Consider the following 6,631-nt stretch of genomic DNA (forward strand, 5'->3'; position numbering starts at 1 on the left):
GAAACAACTGGGGATAAAACATCCCACCCACAAGAACTGCTTGACCAGTGATAGTACAAACAGCTAGATTTAGAGATGTAAAAGAAAGAAAAACCATGAACAGAACTAGGTATCAAAGTAAACTTATAGGATGCTAACTTGGATTATATCAAACAAAAGAAACCAAAGAAAACATGGTAAGACTACTGCGCAATGGGACCGGAAAGGTTATAGGCCAGTGTGATATGTAGCTGCAGGGGCTTATTTTGGATGAGAAGGGAAAAGTTGTGGTCAGTGTGTATAAGAAACAGGTTAAGGCTTTCTGAATGTGAACGGGATTTTTGAAATCAAGACAGACTTAAGTCTTCAGCATTTGATCTTAATTACATGTTTCTATCCAGGTGCTTAATAAAAGGACATCTGAAAAAAAATCTGGCTATGCTTTATGAGACGAGATATCTTCTGTTAACAATAGAAGAAATGAATGGACTGACACCGCGCTGGCATGGAATTGAAGCCTGAAAGTGATAACTCTATAGATCAGCAATCACACAGGATGAGTACATGAGGATTGAAACAACATAGAGGCAGACGAATGATTTCTTCTTTTTGAAAGAGGGAAAGCACTTATAGTGGCACCAGGAGTTTTTACATTCTTATTTGAATCTGAGCACCTTTGCAAATGAGAGCAGACTAGAGAAAAACAAAGAATTAAAGTGTTGCTGGGTATCTCTCCAAGTCTCCCCTTCACTCCCAACACACACACACACACACACACACACACACACACACACACAGTGCTTCTGCTGTCCAGCTACGAAGGGCTGCTTCAAAAAAACCCACACAAATACTTGTATACATTACTAAAGTTCCAAAGTGGTTTCTGTTGATACGGTTCAAAATACCTTAATACCTTTTTTTTTTTTAAGTGGGAACATTTCAAGCTGGGGTTTTCCCATTTTCCACCAGCAAGTGACATAAATGGATGACGTCTGGAGCAAATGTTTTAAGATTATTTTTCCAAAGAATGCAAAATAAGCAGAAGTTTCTGCTTTGAGAAGAAAAATTGAAAACATAAGGAAATAAGAGCTTTTCATAGAAAGCTTTGCATTCCGCAGGAGACTGATCTGTCAACAAAATTCAAGTAACATTTTCAGGCAGCATCTTTCAAGTCTTGGTTTGAGCTTTAAGCACCCTATGAGGCACAGATGAAATTTCTAAAAGTTTGTTTGTATCTCTATTAAATTTCTAGAAGCCTTTTATGAATATAGATGTTGCTATTACAGGGTTACAGATCAGTTGCTGAATCCGTGGTAAGCACCTATTTACCATTAGTTCTGCTCAATCTGAGGAAACGCACCAAGCTTCACCTAGAGTTGCATCAGGTCAAGGAGTGCCTTAAACACTAATTTACTCCAGTGTGATTTTTTTAAGCACCATTTTTTAAAACAGACATATCCATGCCTCTATAAAATGAAATCTGGACGAGGCAGCTCTAACTACTGCAGCTGCTTACAGACAATAAGACAAAAATTGCCACTTTTGGCAAGACCCAGAAATCCCAGAACATAAAACAATACCCACACAAGCAGCAGTAATCAGAAGCTGGTAAAGATAACGTCACATCCTAATAGCAGCATTTGAGATAGTGATTGAAACCAGAACCTGTTAGAGGATCAGAGAAAATCTGCATATTTGAACAGGACTTCACATCTTGACAGTTTTGAGGAACTAAAGCCACTTGCAATAAATCATTAACTATATATTAATAGCATGGATTCTTTCTCATCTCAAATCACGAGAGATTTTTAAAATAGCTTCACATAATCCACCAACTTCACTGGAGCTTCAACAGAAGAAGCTAACAATGGCTTGATTTTCCAATAAGGCTCCCGGAAGCCAGTTTTGAGGTGTCAAAGCGGCACTTTCAGCAGAGACAGAAATAAAAGAAATTGTTGCATGAATGTCTCTGAAGTAACATATGCAATCTAACTGCCTGTTGTACTTCTACATTAAATCTCTGTTTCTAAGATAGAAGCTTTAGAACGCTGCTGTTAATCAGTATTCATCTACAACATAAAGGAGAACCTGCTTTGAAAACCTGTGGCTTTGAAAACCTTAAAACAAACATGAGATATAATCTGCTAGTCAGGATGCAGAGAGAAATGATTCTAATTCTCCTCTTTCTGCTTTTTCAGGAAAACCTCTTCCTGTTCTCACCACGTAAGTTTGACACAGTTGAACAGTGTTCCCCACGCTCTGTCTCCTCCTTGCCCCGGAGGAGCTCCTGCTCCACTCCACCACTGCCACTCAGAGCAGCACCAAAAGGGCAGCTTTCACTCTTCCTAGCCTTTTGCCCTGTGCATTTAGATGCTTCCCCTTCCAAAACTGCTCTCTAAGTAGTTTCTAAGTTTCCCCAACTTTTTTAATACGTAGATCTTCCCTAATCTATATAAAAATATAGCTTGCCATGATTGCCTTCCTATCCCACCCTCTCTAAGCCACCAGCTCTACTAAATCTTTTCATCTACTTACTGTTTTTTTTTTTCTGGGCAATAATAATTTAGTCCTCATCTTCAATACTGTGTATTTCTCTCATCTTTCAGGTGTTCCTTCCCCTCTACTGGATCACTTGTTTTAATAACTTCTACCACACTCAAAGAATCTGCAAACAGCATAATACAACCATTACATATTAGATATTCACATAGTCAGCATATAGACAGGACTAACACATTGCCACGCTGAGAATTTATATACTTACTCACTTGATGTAGGCACATCACACATCTCTGCTGGCTTTGCAATTATGAGACATGATTGTGTGGGAGGCAAGCATGACTCCCATTATTCCTTGGAACAGGCTGATATTCAATATTTTTTAATTGCTATCTCTAACTCTCCAAAAAATCTTTCCCCTCATGCTTCAATTTGAACTTTTCTCATCTCCATGAATTGCCATTACTATCTTAGGAAAAAAAAAAAAAGTTTTGTTACATGGTTTTACTACACGTACTCTCAGCTCAACAATTTTTTCAGCAAAGCTAAGCTAAGGACTTGCATCTGTGCTTCATAACAGAGCCTTGGACAGCTGAACCCTGGACAAGGGTTTACACCTACTCACATGTCCTTTTCAACAGCCCATCTCTGCTTTGCTCATGTCATCAGCCTTCAAGCAGCTGCCCACCTTTCCCTCCAACATCTCCCGTACATTTAGGGCATGTTCCCTTCTAAATCCTTACCACCGCTACCATTCCCTCTAAACAGATCATTTCTCATGGGTATTCTACCAGACCAAACTATCTTTAGCAAGAGACAGGTTTTTTTCTTCTTGACTGAGAGCCATCAACTTGCAGATTTACAGCTGATCTACAAACATTTTTACATAAATCTGTTTTACAAAGACTAGGCAGTACTCCTCAAAATGCAAACCATAACTTAAGGTCTTCAACAGCTAACTGATCTTCTTTAGAGCTTGGATTTATTGAGAATTTGGCTGAGGACGTTCTGGGCACAGTATTGTGTTAGACCATAACAGCATCAAGTTGCCTCAATAAAAGCATAGTTCCCTGTCTATTCATCAGAAAGTATTACAGCCTGGTACCTATTTCTAAAGCTTAAAACATACCCACAAATTAATCAATCTGATGTCCTCTGAAACTAATCCCCCCCACAAAATAATAAAAGAATTCTGTCAGGAAGAAATCTCACTTAATATTTATCCTTCGCCCCCCCCCCGCCTCCCCCAATAATGGGAATTCTGTAGCAGATGCACTGTTACAGACAGCTTCCAAGAGGATTCACTCCCTTCTACTCACTGTTTTCCTTGTTTATACTCTCTGATTTCAGTTGAACAAGACCACAGATCTGACACTTTCCTGGTCCATTAAAATTTCCAGAGTCTCTGTTCAGTTGAATATGTCCTTTCAGGCTCCTGGCTTCATCCACATGCCAGTTCCTGGCATCATCTCATCATAACTTTAAGGCTTAGCCCCTTACAGCTGAGAACAGAATAAATTTCTCTTTAATTTGATCAAAGCCAAAGAAATTATAAGTGATTTGTAACTAAGAAAGAAAATTTTTTGAGGAAGCATTTTTCTTCAAAGAACACAGCAGTTTTGAGAAATCCTCTCAGTTTAGGGAAATGAGTGTGGTTATCTTTTCTGTTCTCATATATGTAAAATCACTAGCCAGAAGTTTTTCTGATCAGATTCACCATGCAATTCTGTTAATATAAGATGGGAATAAGCTGGCAAACTGGGAGTACAGCAGGGCTGTTCTTTCCACAGCAGTGCTTGCTTTCACCGATTTGAAGTACTCAGTTGCAGCCATACACTCAGAAACACATGATTGGAGCCATTGCAAGAAACAGACTGCTAGCCTGGACTGACAATGGACTCAATTCAATACAACAATTTGTTTTGTTAGTTAAATCAAAGCTGAATCTCTGACAGATTACAAAAAACAAGGGTAAAATCTCGGTTCTGCTTAAGTCAATAAAAGGTTTTCTATTGCCTGCAGCTAGGACTTCTCATAAGATTAGCTGTCCCTGAGAAAACTATTGTGTCAAAAATGCACAAATAATATAGTTACTATTAAGGACAGTACGAGAACTGTCTTTAGTAGTTTGGTTTATATTTAATCTAACTGTAGCCACATATATCTGTGCTGAAACATTTACCACTTCTCTCCTACCAAGAGACTGGAAGTTTTTTCCCCTCCTCTCACCTTATTCTGTAAAATCCTTTAAATCACATCTCTCAGGATTACAGGAACAGTTGGTACTTGTAACAGAACTGGAATTTAATCACTAAAAACATATAAGCTTATTTGAATCTTTAAACAAACACAGACTCAAAGAATGAAGTATATAGCGGATGGTCCCAGTGCAAAACAGCACCAGCAATGCCAAAACCAAATTTTAACAAAAAATTTAACACAATATTACAGCAGTTACTTGTTGACAGAACATTTTATGAGACAATAGTAGAAACCAATAAGATGAAACAAAACCATCAAATACTTGGAAGTTTTTGTTAAATATTTGTTAAAATCTGTCATCGAAATTAGCAGTGCAAATAAATTAAAAGCTTAAAATAAATTGTTTTTCGGTTACAGAATCTGTCAAAACACATAGTTCTCATCATCAGCCAGATAAACTTTACACCAACTGAGGAAAACTATGATAACAAACAACTGTTAGCCCCTATTCTCCAGGGCAGAAAACTTTTAGTAAAAGACCCCTGTCTACAAAGATGAAAGACAAGCTAAGACAGAAATGGTCTTCAAAGGAAGTTGCAGTTGTAATTGCAGGCAAAAATTGTTGCTGTTGCTTACAGCATTATTCAAAGGTAATGCACAGGGCCATGTCTGCATGACTGTCTAAAGCAGCTGACCTCACTCATGTTGTTTTTTTACACAGCCACAGCTATCCAAAATTGTTATTTTATCTAACACATAGGCTTGTGTAAAAAGGAGTGTTCTTAATTCCTGGCTGTAGGGACAAGTCAGGAATCTTCCCCTGTCATTGCATGGGAGTATATCACATACAGTATAAATAATATATATGTAAATATAGAGTATGTCACAAACCAGCATCAGAATGCCTTATCCAAAGGAAATCCGTAAACATTACAGAAGGATCAGATTACTTCCAATTCATACAAAGACAATTTAGACTAAGTTCTCATTTACAAAAAAGTGTAAAGCAGCAATGTAAAAGAATCTTAAAATATACTGCCAACGGAGCACCAGGGTCCCTTAGGTGAAGCAAAGGATGACAGAAGAGAGCACCAACATTTCACAGGCTATTAAAGGATGCAACCTAACCTCAGCTGGTGTTGCAAATTACGTATTTCAAAGCTTCATTTATGGGATCAGATCACAGTGTACCATTCGAGATCTCACTTTTCACCCAGTCCCACGCTTGTAAGCATCCTTTTAAACCTTTTCAGTTTGACCCACTGAGTGAAAAAATGTTTAGAATTTATATGGATTTCAACCCCATAATTTACTGTGAAGCCTAAAAAAACCCAAACAGTACACTGGCCCTGTCCTTAGACATTAATTAATCCACTTTGAAGATGATGAAGAGACAGAAAAGTTTCTGCATGTCTTCAGAGAAGCGTCTGGTCAAACAACTGTGATACTCAATTGAAAGTCTTCTGCAGAGTCCCAACAGGCTCCAGATCTGGCCCTTATATCCCTCCAGAAAATGACAACACCACACTTAACTCATAAGCCACATATCCAAGCATGACTTAAGTTAAACTCAGTGCTTACTCTATAGACCACACCTCCAGTACCTGCATGGTCTTGTGCAGCACTTTTTCAACTTCTACATTTTCAGCAGAACAATGCAGTTCACAAAGCAGTACACTGGCATTTAAATTTGTAACCAAGAATTAATCTGTAAAAGCATCACATTAATTATGCATGCAATGTTAATTTCTAATATGCTTCCTGTTAACAAAATCTGAACATGCATGCAATGTTTAAATCTTAAGTGTCTTCAGAGTCAAATTTGGCTGGGTCTTTCATATACTTTTTTTTCCAAACTAGAATTGCATCTCAGTCTGCATTTTTCCTGAACTCAGATCTGAAGCCCCTGTGTCCTCAGAGCTGCAGAGAGCAGATCTTACACTGTTAAGAC

Source organism: Vanellus vanellus, assembly GCF_965231255.1.
Source record: "Vanellus vanellus genome assembly, chromosome: 4".
Classification (NCBI taxonomy): Eukaryota; Metazoa; Chordata; class Aves; order Charadriiformes; family Charadriidae; genus Vanellus; species Vanellus vanellus.